Source organism: Macaca fascicularis, chromosome 5 (assembly GCF_037993035.2).
Source record: "Macaca fascicularis isolate 582-1 chromosome 5, T2T-MFA8v1.1".
Classification (NCBI taxonomy): domain Eukaryota; kingdom Metazoa; phylum Chordata; class Mammalia; order Primates; family Cercopithecidae; genus Macaca; species Macaca fascicularis.
Window position 1 is genome coordinate 99,489,816 of NC_088379.1, and position 25,910 is coordinate 99,515,725.

Consider the following 25,910-nt stretch of genomic DNA (forward strand, 5'->3'; position numbering starts at 1 on the left):
GGAATAAATTCTAGTGTTCTATACTACTGTAGGGTGACTATAGTTAGCAAAAATACATAGTTTTGAACAGCCAGAAGGAGGATATTAAATGTTCCCAATACAAAAGAATGATAAACGTTTGAAATAATAGATATGCTAATTACCCTGATCTGATCACTATGCATTACATGTATGAAAACATCACTATGTGTCCCACAAAATATGTATAATTATTTGTTAATTTAAAAAATCTCATTGAGTCTCCTCCACAAATTGTCACTGCAACTTTAGGAAGACATATTATATCTAATCTTAATTTCCCCATCAAAACAATTGGGAGAATTAATAGTATCGTCTCCCTAAGGAAATTGTAAGGATTAAATGGGGCATAATATATTTATATGTCAAACAGCTTAGAGCATGATGCCTAATAAATATTCAATTAACATAAACTAAGATGATGGTAATAATGACACGATGTAACGCTGCGGCATTGTTGAATGCTCACTAGAGGTGCACATTCAAGAGGCTGATGGATGGATAATAGAATCCGCAAGTATGTTTTGGGCATCTGAAAGTAGAGACACTCTATTCTTGCTTTTGAGGTAAGTTAAAAAAATTGAGCAAAAGAGACTGCAGGGAACAATAAGCAGTTCAGTTTGACTTAGAGGATAAAAACAATAGGTGAGTCTGGACAGATAAGCAATGCTGCTAGGGATGCATTTCAGATTTGTTGATGGGCAGGGGGAAGAAAAAGGAGTCAAGAAAAGTAAGGTAGATCGTGGGTGGAGAGTGGTGCTGTGAAAAATTAGATAACATTCAGGAAATATTCACCCCTCCACACATCCCTCCTCCCCCAGGTAATGTTGGCCTTAGCCCGTGGCTTGTCTTGGGCAATGGCATGTGGGCAAAACAACAGGGTGTGCTCATTTGAGTTAGGATTTCAGAGACCTCACGTGTATCCACTCATGCCTCTGGAAGCTTCTTACCTCCATCGAAAGAAGAACATGCCTGAGGTAGCCACTGCCCCCTTCAATGTGGGTCTCAGAATTAAACTCATGAAACAGACCTGAAAGCAACCCACAACCTTGAAGGAGAAGCAGCCTGCTAAACCACAGACCCATTAAGTGAGAAATAAATGCATATTATTGTATGCCACTGAGATTTTGTGGTTGTTTTTCACCCAGAAAAACTAAAACAGGTATCATACACTAAGGGAATATGGAAACACAAATATATTTTGTGGTGGGGTGGGGGAGCAGTAATGGGATCAAATGAGAATGAGCTCAATTCTGAGCATACTGAATGTGAGGTGTGCATGGACCTCAAATGGCATGAATGAAGAGCAAACCATCTGAATGCATTTGAGAATTAAAACCGCCAGAGGGAATGGAGTCTTAGAGGAGAGGGGTATATATGTTCATGATGGTTATATCTTTTTGTTACATTGTCTCTTTATCAGTTTACATTTCTCCTTTTGTCCCTCTTTGCCCCTTGTTTTAACACACACACACACACGCACGCATGCACGCACTCTCACTCTTTGCTTTTTTGTCTGCAGTGCCTTGTAAATGCTGCTTTCCTTCCATTTCTTTGTGGCCCACCTACTCCTTTCTCCCTGAGAATTCTCCCTGGTTAATCACACACAGAAAAGAGCTGGGAACCTGTGCCCCATTTTACAAATAGAACCACAGACTTCAAGGGAAAATCTGGGCTTCTCAGTCATGCAGCTTTTCAGATCTACCAGCTCAAGGGCTAGGGTTCCTCGATTGGAATACAAGAGCCAGCCCTCCTGGATCCCTGTGCCCTGCCCAGAAGTGTGATGGGAATCTGCCACTGCATCTCCTTCCAGATTCCCCTCCAGTAAACGCTTTTCGAGGCTGATGTGTGATTAAGTCATCCGACTCTTACTTGCTCAATACCCACTTCCCTGCTTTGCCACCTACCTTACTGCCAACTCTATTTTAATCTTCTTTGCTAGATTTTAATTATTCACATGATTTCTGAACACTAGAGTGTCCCAGGGTTCGGTCTTCTCAATCTTTGGACTGCTTTGTCTATGTTTGCTCACTTGATGAACTCCTTCAATCACATGGCTTTAAACACTATCCATAATCTGATACCTCCAGTCTGGACCTGCTTCCTAAACTCAAGCCTCATCCATATGTCAAAACTTTCTATTTTGACATCTCCACTTGGATGACCAATAAACATCTCAAAGTTATGTACAAAACTTACTTCCTGATTGTCCTTGACTAAACAAAACTGACTTCCTGATTGTCTGTCTTTGCCTAAACATGCACACAGTCTTCCCTATTTCAGGCAACTTTTTCAATTGTTCAGATTAAAAATCTTGCAGTCATCGATGACTCCTCTTTTTCTTTTACAGGCAATCCATCAAACAAGTCCTGTTTGCTCACCTTTCCAAATATGTCTGGAATACAACCCCTGCTCCTCGGCTGGTTCCACCCTGATGTGTGCTACCATCACTTCTTGCTTTCTTGCCTGAATTATATAATAACCTCTCACTGGCTTTTCCCTGGCTCCCCATATCCTATTCTCAACACAGTAGCAGAGTGTTTCTTCTTGAAAAATATCAGATTATACGACCCCACTGCTTAAAAACACGTAATAAGTTGTGGCTTTTTTTTTTAAACTCAGAGTAAAACTAAAGTTACTATAATGGATCACACACTGACTTCTTGTTACTCTTATGATCCCATCTCCCCTCAATTCCTGCCGTACTAATTCTTTGCCCTTCTTTGGACATCCTGAACACACTCCTGCTTAGGCAATTACATTTGATTTTCCTTTTCTCTGGATTCTCTTTTCTTCAATAACTGCATGCCTTGTTCTCTCACTTTTTTGAATTTTTTGCACAAAAGTCACCTGTTCAGTGTCTGATTCAAATTTTTACTCTCCACCCCTGCCCTGAAGCACTTCCTATCTTGATGGCCTGTCTTAGTTTTCTTCAAAGCATTTATTATCTTTTAATATACTAAATAATTTACTTAGTTTTCTCTCTATCCCCCAACCATCCCATCTAAAATATAAACTTCAGGAGGGGAGGAATTTTATAGTTTCATTCACTAATGTATCCACATTGCCTAGACATGGTTCTCAGTATGTACTAAAAAAAAATTGTCAGATAAATGGATGGATGGTTTCTCTGTAGCTCCAGCTTATATTAAACTGGAGAATTTAGGGACATCTATTTTACTAGATAGAAAAAGGGATATCCTTAACTCGTCACTCCAAATTGTGCTCTCCTTTTCTCTCCCAGGACATCTTCTGCTTTTTCTCTTTCTCTCACTTTCCTCATCCTCCACCCTCGAGTGGCTGTAGTCATCAGAAGAGAAATGCACTGTTGATTTAACAAGCTAGCAGGGAACTTCTGAATATGGTGGAAAGGACATCTGAGCACTAAGAATAAGAATGACAGAGCCCTTGGAGTGCATGTGACAGAAAAGAGAAAATTATTAGTGTTGAGAATGGTAAATTGCATATCTGAAAAAATGCCTCCAATATAGAATAAAAATTCATACCAAGTATTTTTTCTAGAAAAGAGCATGGTTTCAGATATGACATTTTTCTTGTCAATTGTATACCTCGCCTGTAAAAACTCACCTCTTTCAGGTAGTTGCTTAAATTCTTCTACTCTAAAGAATAGTGGGGAATAAAAAGACATGGAAATGAATCAGCAAAAGTCATTTTACTAACAATGAGAAGAATGAAAAAGAAAAAGGGAATTTCATAGATTTAACGTATTTCTGAAGGTCCGATCATTTGGGGCAAATCATATTCAGGGTGAGATGACAGCCATTCTTCTTGGATTCTGAAGATAGCAGTAAAGAACTGAGTCATCTAGCTCTTTAGGGTAGGTCCCAGTCCTGTGACTGTCTTATTATTCATGCTGGGTGACAGAGCAAGACGCATCTCTAAAAATAAAATAAAACAAATTAAGAATCTTCAGAGGCTTACTCCCTTCTTGTGTCCACAGCACCAAAATAGCATCTGTTTCCTAGAGGATTCATTGACAGGAATTACAAACTACTGATTATGTGTACTGTGTTGCTATTATAACTACAAAGTTATATATGTATGTGTACATTGCAGATTGCTAAGAATAAAAACACTTCCAAGACACCTAATCCCTGTTTTGCTTTAGAATCAGAGCCCTTGAAAATGTGGATTGTTCCCATATCTGCATATTAATCTCTCCCAGTTGATAGTATGTAAGAAAGCGAAATATAAAGCCAAAATTATAAAATAAAACATTTAAATAATTTCCTTTTAAGGGTGAGCTCTAAACATTGATCTGACTCTTGCCCACAATCTTAAATTCATTCTAGAACTATGAACTCTGAAGGAAGCAGGGTCAGAAACAGTACTTCTTACCACTATTTCTTCCACACCAATATTATATATGGCCAGCAGAGGTAAAGTTATCATGAAACAAATAAAACATAAGCGTTAGGGCCTTCATTTGCATGGGAACCTTGAGCACTTGGAGATGCTGGGAATTGTAGAGTTCCAAGGGAACCCAAATTGCAACCAAATTGTAAGTTCCAATTGTAGAGTTTCAAGGGAAGCCGAATTGTAACCAGGATAATACAGACTTTTCCTATAAATTGCCTAAAGGCATCTTAGGAGACACTAGGCTGAATTTTTAAGTTTCCAGTGATTCACTGTGATTTTTTCCTCATTCTAATTATTCACTTCTTGTATATGTATTTATGTTTTTAAAGAGGCAACCCCTAATCCCAACAGATAATGCAAACTAAAGTCTGTGCCAAACCTGGATCTGCCTCTGATGGATGGTTCATTCTTATGAATGTTGTCGATGGTCCACTCAGATTACAAAGAATAAAAACTTATCCAGGATAATCAGAGTTCTTGTCCTTTATTTATGAACACTAGGTCATAATTACCACAAGTATTTAAATGATTACTTTGGTATAATTTATGGATTTTAACATGTTTTCAGCATCTTGATTTGGAAAAAATATTAACTTTAAGAAGTATTACAATTCTACTACAGCTGGTATAACATTATACCTCCAAAAGAAAGCAACTTATTCTTACTTGAAAAATGTGGTATGACTGAAAAGCAGCAGAAAACCATTTTCAAGATTGTAGGCTTATTCATCCAGCTACTGGATTCTGAAATCTTCATGATATTATCATCATCAGAAAATATTTAGAGTCTAAATATTTCACTAAAGCATTTAAAATGGTATATAATCACTATTTGTTTAAGCAAGTCAAACCAGGATTGTTATTTATTTACTTATTAGTAAAAATATTGTACATAAGTTTTGTATCCCTAGTGATTTACATCATGTCTTCTAAACAAGCTTCTTGGTAGGTACTGTATGTTCCTTTAAAATTATTGCTCGCTGTAAAAGTGGGCACACACACGCCAGGGTGTGCATTAGGCAGCTTTTACAATGCTCCCTGGGTGTGCTAGGCCTCTGAGGCATGGAGCCAAATGTGAAGCTGCCATCATTCAACAGTATAAAATGCATACTGTGGTGTGTCATCGCAATTATTCCTTTTTATGACTTTGGAAGAAAAAAGCTCCACCTTCCCTTCAGTAATTTTAAACATTAACCTCCAGCTTTCAGAAGCACTCAAGATGGTTCAACTCCATGTTTCCCATGAACAAGATGTAGTTCATTAACAACTAATTCCTCCTCACATGCCAACTTTACATCTATTACAAATCTTAACTTCAAAATATACCAGAATTTGCAAGAAAAATGTGTACAAGTTTTCAAGAATATGTATTTTCTGTTAAACGGGCAAAACAAATCTGACAGGGGTATTTCCAAGAGTAAATATTTTCTATAAACTTGGACTTTTCCTGTCATGTTTCTATGATTTATATATTAGCAACTTTTATTTATTAAAATTTTTTAAGATGAATAAAATAATTTTATAAATTGTTTGACTCATTTTAAAATGAAAACCTTACTTGCCACAAACCTAGCACTTAATAATGGAGGGATAATAAATGCAAATATATGAAAACATTAATATTAGCAATCAGCAGTTGGCTTAAGCTTTAAAGTTTACACGACAACACTCATTCTCAGACCTTTTTCAATTCAAGTTACAGAAACACGTGCAACAAATTACATTTTAAATGAGAGGTAAAACCTGGAGTTGAAATTATAACACAAAGACTTGGTGATGTTGATGGGATATCAGGCAGCAATTGTAGTGGATAAATCCAGATACGGACACTAGAACAATTTTACAGAGACTCTGCTATTCTGGGGGGTGTATTGATGGAGGGAAAGCATGCTATATAAGGATGATATAACATTCTTAATAAATGCTATCACAAGGAATATAATTGGGCAAGAAAAAATTTTTATACTATTTTTAATTTTAAAGGCTACATTTAGTTCAATTTCCTTGTATAAGACAATCTGGTGGTTAGTTTTTTATAATCTCTTTGATAGAATCTTTAAAAATAGTCATCTGGCCTTCCCATGAACATGTATTATGAAAACAAATGAATAAATCTCATTCTTTTGTGTGGTATCCCTTTCTCCTGTTGAGCAACTGAGTAAGTCAGTGTTTACCACGCGCTGAAACATACTCTTCTACAATTTGTGCCTATCAGCCTCTTCTTCTGTTCTATAAAAGAGTAGCCCTCAACCTTTTTTGCATTAGGGGCCAGCTTCATGGAAGACAATTTTTCCAGGGCCAGAGATGGGAGACAGGGTGGGGGATGAAACTGTTCCATCTCAAATCATCAGGCATTAGTTAGATTCTCACAAGAAATGTGCAACCTAGATCCCTTGCAAGCGCAGGTCACAATAGGGCTTGTGCTCCTATCAGAGTCTAACGCTGCTGCTGATCTGACAGGAGGCTGAGCTCAGGTGGTAATGCTCACTTGCCCGTGGCTCACCTCCTTCTGTGCAGTCCAGTTCCTAACAGGCCACTGACCAGTACTGGTCCGTGTCCCTGGGGGTTGGGAATCCCTGCTATAAAACAATACAGAGTCTACCCTTCCAAGGGTTTGAAGACACCTAACAAATGTCTCTGCATCCTTCCCACCCCAATCTTCTCTTCTTTAGACATACAAATCCCTATATCCTGAATAATTCCTCATGTGACATTGTTTCTAGACTTTGTACTATATCTTTATGTGTTTTTTATATTATTTCCTTGTTAAAGTGGAGCAGTCATAATTCTGCGTGACACAATGAAGTTTTACTTTTGTTGACTTTATTGACCTAAATAATATGCTATTAATGTAGTCAACATTTACATTGGCTTTCTTAAGATATTAGTTACAATGTTGACTTAAACTGACCTTTCTGTCAGATAAAATGATCAGGGCATTTTTAAGAAACATTTTGTATTGTTAAGTGAGGTCTTCTTAATCTTATTAATGTGTAATCGATTATTTCAAACTTCATTTTAAGACTACATTTAAGCCAATTTTGTTGCATCTATTTATTTCATCCCTTTATTGAATCCTATAAAATTTTTGATTTAGTGATCAACTGATTAGCCAGACCACATAGATTCACATCTCTTGCAATCGTGATAGGCCTGTCTTTCATGTGATCAGATGTGTGCGTGTATTGAACATGGACTATAGAAACACGCTGACTTGCATTTTAATTCTGTGTTGGCCACTTACTGTCTATGACTTCTGAGAAATCACTTAACCTCTTTGAACTTCCATAAAATGGGAAAAGTAATGCTTACTTTGTGAAGTTATAGTGAGATTTAGATGAGATGTTGTATATAAAACGCTGAGGACAGTATTTGGTTTATACATATGTATTAAATATATATACACATATGTACATACATATATACACGTATATATACACACATGTATATATGCGTATATACACATATATACACATATATACACATTTATATACACATATACACGTGTATGTATACATATATACACATGTATATACACATATACACGTGTATGTATACATATATACACATATACACGTGTATACGTATATACACTTGTATGTATACATATACGTATATACACGTGTATGTATACATATATACACATATACACGTGTATGTATACATATATACACATATATACACGTGTATGTATACATATATACACATATATACACGTGTATGTATACATATATACATATATACACGTGTATGTATACATATATACACGTGTATGTATACATATATATACATATATACACGTGTATGTATACATATATACACACACACACACAAACACACACACAGAGATTTATACATACAATTATCTCCTGTAGGAGTGGAGTGGAGACAGAAACCAGAGCAGTAATAGTTGAAGAAGCAAATATGTTTATCTGCAGAACAGAATTTGGAAACATTTGGAAATGAAGGCAGAGGGTATTGACTAATATTGACTAATTTTTGACATACGTTAAAGTTCATGAGCAGCTATTTTGTTTCTGTGGAATGAGCAATTAAAACTGACTACTGGATTCTGAGTTTAACGACAAAATAAAAACTGTATTTGAAGTTGATTACTGAGAGTCCACCTTTCTGCTATTGAGAAGGGAGGCTGGTGGCCACACAGGCTTGCTAACCCCACTGAACACACCTGAGCAAAGGGAGGCAACGAGTAAGGGAAAAAGTACTTTTTCAGAACTTATGTGCCTGTAGCCCACACATTTACAACCTTTGTTTGCTGTTAGTGAGAATGAAGTTGGAATCGTATCTCTTCTGTCTCTTTTAACTTTAACATGACTACCTAATGCTATTGATTGTGGGGTGAAGGCTTGAGCACACAGCATGATTTTCATGCTATGCAGAATCTCAGAATCCATTGGGACTTAGATATCATGACCCAGAAAGTCTGGCATCGACAAGAAGAAAAGACCTTCATCAATGCTAAATTAATTAGCATTGAAAGTTAAAGCTTTCAATGCCATGAATGTTAAAGCTTTCAATGATGAAAGTTAAAGCTCCATCTTGTGCCCAGGGAGAAGCTTGTTCGAGGTCTTATAGCTGGCAAGTGATCGCCCAGGGTTTGAACTCTGGAAATCTCACTGTGGAACTTATTCTTTTAACTACTAAAATAAACTAATTTCTATATTAGATTATGCTGGTTTTTCGAGGATAATCGATCTGTGATAACACCCTAGATCTTTTGGGGAATAGTAAAAGGAATAAATTAATAAATAAGTATTGCTAAGGTAAGAAAACTAAAATAAGTTGGAGCAAGTAACGAAGTTTTTCCATATGAACACAGCTGAGGAAAAATCATTTGGAAATATTGCTGTATAAAGCTTGTAGTGAAACATGTGACATCCACTGTTTCTTTGCCCACAATTGCTTCTTCCATTTGGAGGTGAAGGGAAACTTGCACTCATCACTGTGTCTCCCCCAACCCCACCACCAGAAACCTATGTTTCCAATAGGAATTGTCATCACATCTCCTCTCTGGCTTTAACTATTGGTTTAGGAGTGAGCACCTGACCCAAATTGGACCAACGGTGACAGTTAAATGTCTTTAAACAATGATTTAGCTCAGAGATGGGCACATAACAGAAGCTTAGCCAAATCTAGATTTTTCTTTACTTTAGAAAAATACAGTAGTAAGTATAGCACGGAGCTCCCTCTTCTCCCAGAAGGAAGCATTCAAGAATATGAGCTTTCAAGTTGTTTGTAGCTATGCCCCACTTATGAGAAGAAAATTAGACTCAGAGAGTGAAGCTAATGTGTGAAAAGATGCAAAGACCAAAATGAAAAGAGTCATTATGACATTCAAATCTTCAGTTCCAGATGTTCCTGCCCTTTACAGTTTGCCTCCATAGGCCAACAATTTCCCTTTTTGCCTAAGTTATTTGAGTTTAATTTTTATCTCTTAAAGTTGAATCAGTCTTACTACAAATATCAGTAGAACAAGACAGTCATATTCTTGGGCTAATCTAGGGCCTTGTGGTGGACTAAATGTCAGTAGAAAGCTGCCTTCATGGATAAAATTGCCTTTGCTCCTCTTCAAACTTATTTTTCTTGAATTGCACTTTAATGAAAAGCTCTTATATTTAATCAAGTGTCTAAAGCAATGTACAACTTTCAAAGCTGGATAAAGCATTCACAATACTGAGATAGCTGATGACACAATACACTCCATCCGTCAGTGCCCCCAGTATAAAGCACCACATGAGAAATCTTTTTCTAAAATGTAAACTAGAGCTTTGCTTCCCTTAAAAGGAACTGCCATATTTTCTACTTGTGAAAAAAGAGAATCATATTAATAAAATCATATTAATTAAAGTGGGACAAAGCAGGTCATTTTAGGAGACATTATAATATAGTGGAAGAACATTGATTTGGAGACAGAAGAACTGAATTTAAGTCCATGCTACACATTTCATAGCTGGTTGGTCTCTGACAAATTACCTGTTCTCTCTATACCTTAGTTTTCTCTTTTGTAAAATAGAAATAATAATGTTAGCCTTACTTATATTATAACATTATTATAAAAATTAAATAGGATTGTGATGTAAAAATACTTTAAAACTATAAGGCATTGTATCTACTTCAGTTATATTGTCTTTCAATCAAATTAGAATTTTCTCTTACATACAGGACGCTTTCTTTGAGGAGGAAATCTTTTCATTCTTCACAAGAAATTTATACTGCTTAATAATAATATTATCCTATTTTCATCTTTAAAGAACTTAAATTAAATTCTTCTTTACCAGAACCATAAGTCATAGTCCCATTTTACATTGAGGGAAATAAAAGTTTAAGGCAAGAAAAGGACAAGGATGTTAAGGACTATAGAAGAAAATAAGGCTTTATGCAGTGAAAACCTGAATGCTGGGCTGCTCTGTCTTCACTGTAAGGCAAAAACCACATCACTGCTTTGACAACTCACTCTCTTTTTTCCTGCTGTTTCTCAAAATCTCTATCTTGAACCCACACTAAAATGTAAGGACTGAAATAAAGAAAAGGAAGTCAAACCTGTTGTTCAATGAAGATCAATGTTAAGAGTGAGAGATATTAATTGGAAACAATATCATTGATTTAAACCTCAAAGCACATTCATGTGCATGTATCTACTGCTATCTGTGGGATAGTGGGGATGCAGAATTTAGTTTCTTCTTCCTTAACTGTGTGTTGCTCAGTTTTTGTGCCAGCATTGTATGAACGTTACTAAAACAGCACAAAAGCTCACAGAGGTGTCAAACAGCAGGGATGAGAGGCTGAGTTTTCCCTCATCCGTGAAGGATTCAATTAAAGAACAAAGAAAACTTAGATTTTAAGATCACCAGTCCAAGTTGTTCCAGAATTCTCATATATATTTCAAAATCCATCTCCTTATATATTTCTTCTTTATTCAAATAAAATGTGATTAATATGGTGTTTTTGTGCTTTTAAGAGCTCAATTATCAAAGCGTGTAGTTGTTTCTTACATTTTGTAACCACGTGTGCTTGTGTTTAATCCTGTCCGTATGGGAACTATTCTGGGATTAAACAACCAGGATCAGGAAAATTTTCAAGAGAGTCCTCCAGTGTTTAACCATCATTTCAATCTCCTTAATGTTAAATGTTCTATGCTTTTTCTCTTTCTTTCTAATAGTGATTTCATCTATGTTCAGTCACCAAGAGAGCTAAGAAGGAAGGGAGAGTAGGAACAAAGCACACCCTCTGTCAAGAGCTCTTTCATTGTGGGTTAGATTAGGAATGACTTCTTATGTAAAGTGCACACTGTAAACTAATCTTTGTTTCTGCAATTTAGATAAGATTATTTCAATAGACGTCAGTTTCAGTACTGGATTTTCTCTCTTTCTTCTACTGATGTTCTTTCTGGCCAATCATCTATGTGACTGTCATTTGACATAAAGTTACCATATCTGAATTACATCTTGTGTTTCATGCCAGGAGGAAAACATTATTTGTGTTTATATCAGGAGATGAACTTTAAAGGTGGGTCTGTTGACTTTTCTGAACATCAACAAACTGAGTGCAGCAATATTCTTTGAGGTGGTTAATAAAATCCTAACTGAACACATGTGATGTGTGTAAGCTGTCTTTAAAGATACATATATATATATATGAGTTAATTTAATATTAATTTCTATTTTTCCTTAAATTTATGTCAACTTTAAACAATATAATTTACTGGACTGTCATTATATGTCAGCGTAGTGTAACTCAATATGTAAGTAGCTACAAATATAAATTCCATTTCAATTGAAAAGAAATGTCGAAAATAATGTCTCTTTACATTATGTAAAGGCTACTTCATCTAGTATTCATTTCATCACATATAGTATACCTGAAAAAGAAAGCATGCATATCCTTAAATATATATTTATAAAAATTAAGCTAAAAGAAAACTTTTTAAACCAAAGACTAGTAACAAAAACAGGTTTTGCTTGTGACCTCAACTGGGCAATGAAGCCCAGTAAAAAATACTACCTCTTAATAGAACTGAATGTCTACTACAGATTTCAGGAGTAAAGCACTTTTATTTTTTGTAGGTTTTAATTATGCATACAAAAATGACCAGAATGAAGTAATTGTTCATTAAAACTCAAATCTTGAGATTAAAGATGGAGGCTACTAATACTCCTAGGCAGAAGATCTGATTTTAAAAGACATGTAAAATGTAGGCGAAACATAAATCAAACTGAAAATGGAGTATCATTTGACTTGTAAACAACCTACAATTTAGAGTTTAAAATGATATGCTACAATAGTTGCTTATGCTTTCTCTAATATTATAATGTATGTATAGGGTGTTTGGGAATGTACGTAATTCTTTTCATCTACTATAACATTAGAAAAGTGTAAACATTAGAAAAGTGCCATTGGAAAATTAGATTTTCATGTAAAGCTCTTCTAAAAATTATCTGTTTTAAAAGTTATGATTAGATAATGACTTGCTTACATTAAAAGAAGCTTTAGGAGAAGAAAATTGAATTTTCTTAGGGAAAGAAAAATAAGCTAATTTAAGAATCTACTTGTTTTCACAATCACATCTCATTTTTTTCAGAGATCATCCATTATCCCCTCTTCCCTCAAATTACAAATCTAAAAAACTAAACAAACAGACAAAAAAGCTTTCCACATTCTTGTTCTCCTATATATACTACCCTGGTTTTCAATTTTTGTCCAGATCTAAATTTCTTTTAAATGGTCTCTAACTTTCCTCCACCTCTAACTCACTTCTCAACTCAATGTAATTTGAATTTCACCCTATTACTGCACTGAAAGTTCACTGTAAGGACAAGTTAACCTTCTAAGTGACAGAGCTAATGGACACTGTTTAATCCTTAAACCCTGACCTCCTGGCTGCTTTTGCAACTCTTTCCTCATAGGTCTTCATTTCACCAACACCTTTTCCTGGATTTTCTTCATTCTCTGTGGCAACTTTTTCTCATTCCTGTGTCAGTCTTCTCACATAATTCATTCTACGTGGGTAATCCCATTTATATCAGTGACTTTACAATTCATATGCTGATGACTCTCGCTTCCATAACTCCACACTAACCTTTCTCCTGGGCTTCAGGCCTATATTTCATAATACTCTCAAGATTTCTTTATGTGGATATTACAGACTTGTCTAACTTAACTCATCTGAATTCATTTTTTGTCCTCAGCTCCCCTCAATGCCTTCTTTACTTTTATCCCAGTACAATATTAATGGGTTGCATCTTTACAGTGTTCTAAACCGGAAAATTGTGAGAGATCCTTGATTCTTTTCTTTCCCTCAAACTTAATATTCATTAGATCACTAAAACCCTATTAATTTTATCATAAATATAGAGTCTTTGCCCAGCCTCATTGTCAGTGCCACAGCCTAAACTGTTATTAGCTTGTTGCAGAAAAAAATGCTGTAGCTACTGACTTGGTCTGTTTCTTGAATTATTTCATGCTCCCATCTCCACACTAAGGACACAGTTATTTTCTAGAAAAACGAAAGGGGGTCTGGACACAGTGGCTCATGCTTGTAATCCCAGCACTTTGAGAAGCCAAGGTGGGTGGATCACCTGAGGCTAGGAGTTTGAGACCAACCTGGCCAACAAGGTGAAAACCTGTCTTTACTAAAATATAGAAATTAGCCAGGCATGGTGGCAGGTGCCTGTAATTCCAGCTACTCAGAAGGCTGAGGCATGAGAATCTCTTGAACCTGGGAGGCAGAGGTTGCAGTGAGCCAAGATTGCCCCACTGCACTCCAGCCTGGGCGATGGAGCAAAATTCTGTCTCAAACAAACAAACAAACAAACCAAAAACAAACAAACAAACAAAAACGGTGGACAGACCTCAGTTTCAGACACCATGCCATCAGACAAGCTTAAACCATTGTTGTTATGCTCTTGCCTGCAGGAGGACATTCAGTGCCTTTGCTTGTCACATAAATACTTTATAATCGATCAGAATCCTGCCCATTTCTCCAGCCTCATTTTCCATCTCTCTCCCTTTCCACCCTATTCTTTTACCATTCCAAAATATCTTCCATTCTCTAAATGACCACAAGCAGCTCTAGATTTATATTTGTCATAAGCTGCAACCCCAGAGAAAAAAAAAGTCCCTCTTTTTCATTTCCCCAGCAGAGCCCTGGGGAAGTTCTGAGTGACTCTGCTTGGGTGACTTGACTGTTGAACCAATCTCCATGGCCAAGGAAATGCACTACTCTGATTAAATAGACTGGGTCATGTGTCCACCTTTGTGGGGAAAAGTCTGCTACACCTAAATTTCATAGATTTGCTCCCCCTTAATAAAGAGGAGACCTGTTACCAGAAGCAGGGGAAGAAAATGGTTGAAAAGGAACTGCCACAAAGAAAGGGAAAGAATAGGGTGTCCCCAACATGTACTTTCAGGAAGCACATGACAGTTTCTTAGCATCACACCTCCATTCACCTCTCCACCTTATGTAAGTGGGCATTCAACTAAGAATAGGGAGCAAATTCCAATCTTCGCAAATTATTTTCTTTATCAAAATTAGCGTCTCTACCTAAGGACTATTGTGGTGACTGAGGCCATATTGCATAATTCTGTCTCAATTTTCAGATGTTTTATTTCAGTGTAATTATTCCATGCTTTAGGTGGAAATGAGTGCACTTCAGAGTCAGGTGGAATCTGATCACAATCGGGTTTGAGCTTCACGTTTACTCCTCCTACTCATCTCCAACTTTCTACCTGCTTCTTCACTATTACCCCTGATTCCAGTGCCCCAAACAACAAAATAAGCAAAGGCCTATATCAGGTTGTAGATTCAGATTCAACAAATATCATTGGCTGCTTACCATGTACCATATGCAAAAATCCCGAAAACATGAATTGTGTATTAGTGTTGAAACACAAATGGTGTCCAGGTGATATGCTAGATAATAGAGCCAGAAAATGAAGAGTTCTGAGATGTGTGCTGGCGGCTCAGAAGTGACAAAATAGATGTTCATGATATTCATTCAGATAAATAAAATACGTTTGGGCGAGGAGCAGTGGCTCATATCTATAATGCTAACACTTTGGGAGGCTGAAACAGGTGGATTCCTTGAGTCCAGGGGTTTGAGACCAGCCTAGGCAACATGGCGAAATCCTGTCTGTACCAAAAATAAAAAAATTACCTGGGCATTGTGGCACACGCCTGTCATCCCAGCTACTCAAGAGGTTGAGGTGGGAGAGTTTCTTGAGCCTGGGAGGTGAATGTTGCAGTGAGCTGAGATCATGCCACTGTACTCCAGCCTGGGTGACAGAGTGAGACCCGTGTCTCAAAAAAAAAAAAAAAAAAATTTAATTAATTAAAAATCTGTGTTCCTATGAAAACACAACTTGTGTCCCTTGTTCCCCATTACTTTTTGTACCTGCCTTTCTATTATTCTCTCCATCCCTCTTATTTATTCTTTTGCCCCTCTTCCTTTTGCATTTTTCAATGTCATGGGAAATTGAAGTGCACAGTCTACCCTAGATTTTCTTGTAATTGTCAAATCTCTTTTTTTGTAACTCTTTTTAGAACCTTCTTTTGAACACTTTTTCCATCGTAGATAAATTCCTCCCATAGTTCCTTAATATTTTTTGCAGACAGACTTAACTGCATTATAACTCTTCATTGAGGACACCTCTTCCATTGCATCTTCCTCCGATTGAAGCAGCTCATTTTCACATCTCCCATGAGCAACAGGACCAATAAATGTTTTTCTTTCTCTGTATTCCACATTGCCTATATCATATGATTACTGTATCATCTTTATGCAAAGATTCAAGACACCATGGTGATTGAAACCGAAGGCTCTAGAGCCAAATTTCCTAAATCTGAATCCTAACTCTGGCACTTACTAGCTGTGTAACTTAAAGCAAGTGATAAGATCTATATATCTTTAGCTGGGTGTGGTGGTGTGCATCTGTAGTCTCAGCTACTTTGAAGGCTGAGGCATGAGAATCACCTGAACCCAGGAGGTGATGGTTGCAGAGATCATGCCACTGCACTCCAGCCTGGGTGACAGAGTAAGCAGAGTAAGACCCTGACTCAAAAAAAAAAAAAAAAAAAAAAGAGATCTGTACATCTATGTCAATGACTCATCCAAACACCCAGAATGTGCCTGCATCTCCTCGATTTCAGTTACCGTAATTTCCTCTGACTCCTAGTACTAACCCTAAATCTTGTCAGTTTTGCTCCTCCTCAAAAAAAAATTTTTATACCCATATGTTTTCTAAATAATTAAATATCTCCAGTCCTTTGTTATTATGATTTTCTTCCAGTCTTTAAATCCCTTCCTACTTTCTCATCCATGCCAACTCACATGGTTGGAAACTTCTGTTTGGAGAAATATGTGTGTGTGTGTATATATATATATGTTTTTCTTTTCTACTGGTCACATTGATCTGCTAGAAACTTTAAATTTTTACTGTATGGATCTAGCTCATTTGTTTCTAAATTTTGACTATTAATGATTCATGATTCTTAACTTTGCCAATCAACTTTTTATTATTTAGATACCATCTCTGTCATGTATCTCAACAAATTTTCTAAGCTCCAGCTCACCTCCCCCAAAGCTCTCCTGCTTCTCATCATTATCTTTACTCCTACTCCATTGAGGAAAGTAATCTCATCAGCTACAATCTCTCTGAACTTTCTGACCTCCTGTCTGGAAACATGTCTATATTCATACTCATCTTTCTTCAATTTGTCCAATTTTATAGAAAGTCTTTTCAAAGTCAAGTCTTCACTTGTATCTTGATCTCATCCCTCCCTACCTCTGTCAGATTTGTTTCCATCAATTAATTATCCCTTCTCTCTTTTTCCTTCCTTTAGCTTATAAATATAATTAAGTTTCTGCTATTATAAAACATTTTTATCTTATCCTGAATTTACCTCTTGATACCCCTTTCTTTGTTCTCCTCCTCTCTGCACCCAAATTTTTCAGAGTAGTCCACAATTTGATTTTTAATTTCTTCTACAATCATTTACTTTTCAACTCATTGCAAACTAACTTCAGTCCTTACAACCCTAGATAAAGTCATCACTGTCTGACTAAATGCCAAATTCAAAGAACATCTCCTTTTTTACTGCATTTAATACTACTGAGCACCATCATTTGACACTGTTGATTATTTCTTCCTACTGCTGATTTCTATGGCAGCTCATACTCATGTAATCTTTGTACCTTTCTGATCACTCCCAACCTCTCCCATTTGTTGAGTCTTTATCTCCACCAACCTCTTTATTAATGGCATTCTATAAGCTTCCATTCTTGAGCCCTTGCTTTGTCAGTCTTTATATTCTTATAGATGATAGTATGGCTAAAATTAATTCTATTTATTCCCAAGTCTATATTGCTAGTTCAATCTTCTCCAAAGTTTTCAGACATATTTCCAGTGGTATGGCGGACATTTCCATTTAGTTTTCAAAAGGTGCTACAAATTTAACGTGTTCAAATGGAACTCACCTTTACTTGCTCTTCCACCTACACATATGACCTTGTATTCTCTATTTCAGGTGATGAAAAAATCATGCTACTTAATAAGTTATCTAATGCTGCTGACTTGAGTTATTACTTTGTAAATCTCTCCCCTTATTTCTAACCATCTCTACTTTGGTTCCAGCCTTAATATTTTTCACTTAGATTACTGCAATAGCATTCTAACTAGTTTCTCTATCTCTAATTTCATCCCCTCTAAATCCATCCTAAAAATTACCAAAATGAAGTATCTTAAAATCATATTTGAGCATTTTATTTCCTTGCGAAAAACCTTTTACTGAGTAAGGATAAGGAACTAGTTCTACCAGATAGTGAAACACACTACAAATCTACAGTAATTAAAAGGGTATAGCACCAGCAGAGGAATAGAGAGAATAATGAAATACAACAAAGTTTCCCTCCTCAAAAACCTTTTCAGTTGAAATGAAGTTACAAACAAAACTAAAAAATATGAGAAGAAATTTCCAGATAAGACAGCTAATAGAGGGGACTGGATGCTGCCTGCCTCTTCTTTACTCTAATATAGTATTTTGATTTCTAAATCTTGAGGAATACCCAAGATCAAGCTCTCAGAATTAAGTTTAGTGGCTGAAAAGCCAGAACATTATTGTTTGACTGTTTAGTAGAGAAGCGTAGCAATCTAATCAGCCTGTTTGCAAAGCTGTATTTCTCATGGTGGAAGTTGATTCTTTACATCTTCCACCAAACCAAGAGAGAATATTGGGACTATTACTTAGCTAATCATAAAACGAATCATTAGAATCCCCTCATGCACAGAAGTTCTCAAACAGTTGCACATTACAAGGGTTTCATTAAAGGAGAATCATGCTATTTCCCTGAGGAGTTATTTACTTTGCTATTAAAAAAAAATAACTCCTCTTTTTCTGAAATGTTCCTTTGAGGATTAAATTTTAATTCATACATTCTTTCATCTAGCCAAAGTTTACCAAACAAATACGTATGTGCCAGGGATTGTAGAGATGATAAAAGATTATTTAAAGCACAATCATTATCACCAAAAACTCTCCAATTTGTATTGTGGAGTTTCTTCTTTCTATTCCATATATAGGTTGTATACCTATTTGGCTATTCATTACATTTGACCTTCTCAAATTGCACAAAAGTATTTTAAGATTATTTTAAGCTGCTAGTTTTAAACTGTTAATGTTTTATGTATTTTTAGCAAGCTAATTTTTGTAACTGTGCTCTGGGACGATTGGAAAAGTAATATAAATGCACAGTGGCCATGTATTATTGCTATAAAGGCAGTAAAAATGGGAAAGGAAGTTCTGAAGCTCACTTTTCAATTATTTATTCAGTAAACAGTAAAAAGTATAAAAGCAGACAGGGCTATGTTAGCAAAAGATTAAGCAGTAGGAAATAAAGACTTGGAAAACTGAAAAAAACAAAAATAAATGTCATTCACAACCATCCCAGACTTAAGTAAAAAAGTTAGTGAATTATTAATTAATGTCATTAAGCTAATTGTGTCAATGTTTGGAAGCAGTGTGAAAGGAATCATGGAAAGTTTTAGGAAAACAAAACTTTAATAACCTTTTGTAGAACATCCATCGCATTTGGACTCAATAGTCTCATTATCAAAGAGATTATTCCAAGGTAATATTTTTAATGCTCTTTTAAAAACTAGGCATGTAGTTTAAAGTAAAGTCGCATGATTATTTTAGTTAAAAGTGCAAAACTCCAAGAAGAAGTTTTTATCTTATCTTATTTTTATTATGATAGAAATAATGACCTCTGCCATGAATTATATGTCCTTAAAATGCATTTAATAAATGTAACTGTGAATGTATTAGTAGAGACAGTGTCAATATTTTTGGTAAACTTCTTTGCTTTAGTGATTTTCATGATGACTTGTATATCAGGTTGTATGCAGTACAAATATAGATGCTTTTTAAGTCAACCAACTAGCTCACTTTTCATAAAGTTAGACAAGGAAGCGTATCTGTAAATTCTCAGTAGCTATTGACTTCTACCAGAGTTATGACAATAATATGGAGAATAATGCAATCTTGTTTACATGTAGATTTTTTACTGATACCGGTATAAAAATGTGAGGCTAAACCTAGGTATTAACAACATAGTGAGACCTCGTCTCTACAAATAATAGTAATAATAATAATAATAATAATTAGCCAGGCACAATTGCACACACCTGTAGTCCCCACTACTCAGAAGGCTGAGATGGAAGGATCACTTCAGTCCACAAAGTTGAGGCTGCAGTGAGTTATGAGTGCAGCACTGCACTCCAGCTTAGGTGACAGAATGAGACCCTGGCTCTTAAAAAAAAAAAAAGTGGGGCTAGACCTATAAGAAAACATGTGATTTCAACTTCTATTTGAATGACATGGCTTCAGAAAACCTGATCTGAAACTGGTCACCCAGTGCCAAGTTGTTCCTAAACAGACCAACATTTCATTTTACTTTGCTTCAAAGTATGGGTCAGAATTTGCCTTTCTCTCTACCAAACTGCACTACATGTGGCAAGCATTTTGGCACAACCACACTCCATACCTTATCTCTAAAGGTCACTTTTTTTTTTTTTTTTTTCCAAGACATAGTTTTGCTCTTGTTGCCCAGGCTGCAGTGCAATGGCACGATCTTGGCCCATTGCAACTTCTGTCTCCCAGGTTCAAGCAATTCTCCTGCCTCAGACTCCCGAGTAGCTGGGATTACAGGCATGTGCCACCATGCACAGCTAATTTTTTGTCTTTTTTTTTTAAGTAGAGATGGAGTTTCACCATGTTGGTCAGGCTGGTCTTGAACTCCTGATTTCAGATGATCCACTCACCTCGGCCTTCCAAAGTGCTGAGATTACAGTCGTGAGCAACTGCACCTGGCCTCTAAAGGTCACTTTCAAAGCATAGGAATTATAACAAAAACCTACCTTTGCAGAAAAAAAAAGTTGAGTTAATAATGTATGAATTATTCTGATAAACAATTATTTCAAACATTTAGTGAAAGAAATCTGGCTATTTTATTGGTAATAAAACTACTAAATAAGACCATGTTTTTCTTACGTTTCCCTTTTTACGTATGTTGGAGGTAAAGATATAAGTTACAGGGGAAATGAACATGCGACATTAAACAAGTTGTTGAATTTACCTGATTCTCAAAGGGTAAAGTTGTGGCTGTTTTTCATAGAATTGCAATTAGGGTAATAGGAATTGATATGTAAAAGGCCAAATTCCACAATTTATTTATCACATAACATTGCCACTATTGCCTACCTATCCTAACTTGGTTATGTGAAAGCCAGAAAAACTTCCAAGTCTGCAAGCCAATCAGAGAAATTTTGGTTTGTAAATTACAAGGCTGTTAGTGTTAATTTGAAAATATAAAGATAATGTAAACTATAAATTTAAATTCTTGATTAAGTGTCCTGAGACCTACAAATTATTGAGCGTCTACCATAAGCAAAGAAGTACTGTTCTGGGCTGTCCTTAGGTACCTCACAGTTTAGTTGGATGAAAGAGAATATCAAACACTTTAAAGGGGGATAGGAGTTATTTGAACAGTGAGCCCTCATGTTGGCTATCATGAGAAGAAAGATTAAATAATGATCTCATAAACGGCACTGTATATGGATTAGGATTATCTTCATGTTTTCAATGTTGGAAACAGAGATTATTCGTGTTTTTGAGGTTATCCTCCTAGAAGTTAGACACTGTCCAGAAATATTCAGCCTATAGTTTCGGTGATAAGAGGTTACATTCTGCTTAACATATTTTCAAGTGACCCTTGTTCAGTATTAGAGTAACTAAAAACTGTTCATATCGTAAATGAAAAAATAACAAAGCGGTTCTTATTTCTACCATTTTAGACGGCACTCAAATAGCCATCTTACACTAAAACACTGTCAAAAAGTACAAATTTTGACAAATAAAGCAGAGTAAAAACACACATGATGACAATAAAATAATATTAGAATTTCTTTTTTCATTCAACTGTAATTTTGACATCATTGTTTATTTGATTCTTTGCAAACTATATTAAGATTTATGACTCCTAAGCAATTTTATATGGCTCTTGCAACTAACCTGAAATTGTGTATTTCTCACAGATGAAATTATCCTCTTAAAATTGAACAAATTATAATTACTTTGATTTTTAGATTGAAATTGGGGAGTAGATAAGTGAATGTGAAACTCAAGTTAATTTAGGTAGCTCTCATTCTTGGCCTTCAAATGGTGAATTTTGAGTAAATGGCAATAACTAGCACATATTAGATTTTGAGATGATTTCCTGGGGAAATATTTTGCTACATAAAATAGTTTACTAGTGTCCTACTACTTGTTAACACTGATAAAACTCACAAGTGCTAGAGGATAGTAATTATATTATCTAATGATATTTTTAATCTTACTGCTCACTCCTCCCTCCTCTGCCCCTCCTTACTTTTTAAAAAACTGCTGTTTAGAGCAGAGAAAGGGTTAGACTAAGAATGACACATCCCAGCTAATGTTCCAGGTTTTTATGACTAAATAGCTCTTGCTTAGATTACCAAGAGGGTTTGGTTGTGGTCAAATCATGTATGGTCAATTGACTTAATATTTTTCTTCCTTGATATAGATTTAACTTCTATCTGTTGGAAGCAAAGTAGAAACTTGCCTGTGTTCTCAGTTATTTAGAAACTTCACTAAGAAAGTTTCACAATAGCTTAGTTTTATTTATTTAAATTATATGTACTGTAACATTAGAGTTGAGAAACATTTTATACTCATGAATTTCAGGTATGACTTTATGATCTGACAGTAACATAAATGAACACATTTTTAAAAGAAAGAAAAATTAAAATGTCTTAATCCTAAAGAGATTCAACATATTTTCTTTAAAGTTTCTGATGAGGTATGGCTCCCACATTTCATTAAAAAGGGGGATGGGAAGCAAAGGAGGTTGACAGTTGGTTGATGTGTATGTCTAGCTACTAAATCATTGCATTCATGCTAAGACCTCCCATGTGCTCCCATTAAATCTCATCCAGCTTATGAGGTAATATATGTACTGTAGGCTATGGCTGGGTTATTGCTTTTTTCTTTCCTATTGAATTCTTACAAACTCATAGTCCTCTAGGCTTTCCTTTTAAAGTTTCATATTTAATATGGATAGATTTCAAAAATCAAAATGTTGAGGTAAAATCAAGCTGTAGAAAGATATTTACGGTGTAATATAAAACTATACACATTTAAATAAAATTGTATTTTTACATATACACAAAACTTATAACAGTGGTCTCGGGGTAAGATGGGACTGAGGTTGGTTGTCAAAGGGAACTTTAACTTCATATGTAAAATATTTATTATTTTTAAGGCATGAAATCTCTATTGATTTGGGAAGCATGTAGTGTATACAGTATCTTTGGAACTTCTCTGCAGTCTTTGAAATATAATGATAGAGTAGTGGCTAAATATACAGAATCTGGAGAGATGTTACGTGGATTTAAATCTGCCACTTACTACATGACCATGGGCAAGTTACCAAACCATCCAATAGTACCTCATCTTCCTAATCTGCAAAATGGTGTTAATAATAAATAGTACTCACCTCATTGGCTTGTTGTGAGACGTAAATGGGATAATGCAGGAAAAGTGCTTAAAACATAGCAAGTGCTTAGAATGGAGCAAGTATTCAAGAAATTATGAGTAATTAATTTTATAAATACCTCAAAAATTTTTCAAGAAGAGTGTGTCTTCAATTAAAATAACTTCTCCAAAATAGATTTGCTACTGAAAACATACAAAAGCAATGTATATATGAAACAATTAAAACATGCTTAATCATTTAATGAAGCTACAGAACTGCAACTTCAGTAAAACATTTCCATTTTTTCACGCCAGCTATTAGGAGGCCACTTCCTTCCAATTCACTGTCCAGCTTTCCAGTTATTTTCTAGGACTCTCAGTAATTCAACCATCTGATCTTTCTCTCTTCTATTTTTACATCTTTCTTTTTAGTTCTGAATCTACATAGCACGACCCAAATAGTTTTGACAGCAAGTATGCATTTCTTCCTTTAGCGAGAGTAGCTTTAGTATTAACTGAAAGGCAGGGTGGATAATGTGACGCGCGCTTTACTTTCAGCAGACTTGTTAATATCAGCTCTGAATTTTTCATGACGGCTTCGGTAACCTGTAGCCTGGAGTTGAAGCTCTGGGGGTTTCCACCACAAAGAGGTGGATCAGCTGAGCTCTCACTTCCCATCTGGCACTGGGTGACAGGGACAGTCGGGGGGCTGCAGGAAACCTGAAGAAGGAGAAAGCTGATGTGGGACACCCATTGTCGAGCATAAAAGGCTAAACATGTGCTGTTGTGTGGATATATCTTTGAGACACTTGTTTATCACTGGCTTCAGAATATACTTAGTCAATGTGTTTAACTTTATAGTCACAAGAACAGCTGCCGCTCGTGTAAGTAATACCCTCATACACAGTGGCATCCTGATTTGCCGAACCAGATTCAGGACCTCTCTTCAGTGACTATATTATGCTGCCTGGCATGCTTCTTATTTACCCACAGAGGCAGGCGTACACGTGCAGACACACACACAGACACACACCGTACAGTTTCAGAACTGTTTGAAATTGTAAACCATTTATGCTACTTCCCAAAGGTAACAAAATGATCCGAAGCTTCTCACAAATGCTGTAATTTATATCTGAAAATAAACACAGAGAGAGTTGTGGGGGTGGGAGACCCAAATATGTTTATATGAGAAAAGGCAGAAATTATAAAATAGTTTAAAAAAAGAAAAAAAATGAGCATTTACCTTTTTGAGATCTTATGGTTCTATCACTTTTTACTAAAATATTCAGTTTCCTTCCTGTTTGTGGGAAGTTGAATCACTATATACTTGATTTTATTTTTAATAACTGTAATAATTGGGAATCCTCTACACACACCCAAACGACAATTCTTAGAATGCAGTGGTATTTTACAAGCACATCAAGAAGGCGTTCTCTTAATTGCACTGTTGTATTGTCTCACCTTTTGTCTCTGTTCTGCCAAGAAAGAAGTAAATGATTCTTAGTTTGTACTTGAAAAAAATGATTTTGTAGAGTTACAAAATTACTCCAGCACTGAGTGAGAAAAAACAAAAAAGAGAGACTATGAATGTTTCTACTATAATGTTTTGTAATTTTCCATCAGTGGAAAGAACTAGACCAATTTATAAAACTAATTCTTACTTTTATTTTCTTCTTGAATTGTCTATTTTCAACCTGCCACTTAAACATGTAGTCCCCTGATTTTGAGATACATTTCGTTGTTGCTTTGGGAGGGGCTGTCAATTTTAAAACCTCATTAACTAATGTTCTAATTTTTAAAAGATCTACCAGAAGGTTGACTTTCCGTTTAAAAATTGTATTAAAACAGTATAACAAGGTATACATTTACAGCAAAATGATAGTAACCAAACAGTTGTACAGATTTTTACAGCACAACAGTTAAAATATTAAACAATTAACTTTAACTATTAATACGATTACGAACTCAGTAACTCAATGCACTTTAGTGATAATCTGATTGACTTGGATGAAAACTGCATAAGAATGTTCTCATGTTTACTTTGCACAGACCAACCCATTAACAAGCTTATAAAAGAATTACAGTCGATGATTCAATAATTTGAAATAATTTGAAGAGTTTTCCCATTATTTTACTGCAAAGAAATAATAACAGGTTTAATCACGGCGACCAACCTTTTTTTTTTTTTTTTTTTTTTTTTGGTATGGCACGTACTTAGCTAGCAAATATCTGTCCCTGAATATTTGACGTATAAAATCCAATAAAGCTCTCCTTGAAATGTGCAGGATAAAGAGTCTCTCCATTCTCTGAACCACCACAGCACTTTGTATCTCTCATGCACTGGTTATTACTACCTTCTGTATTATGGTTGTTTGGACATAGTCTTCTCTCCAAAAAGGACTTCAGGAACAGGCTTGAATTCCAAAGTGCAGTCAACCCTTAATAG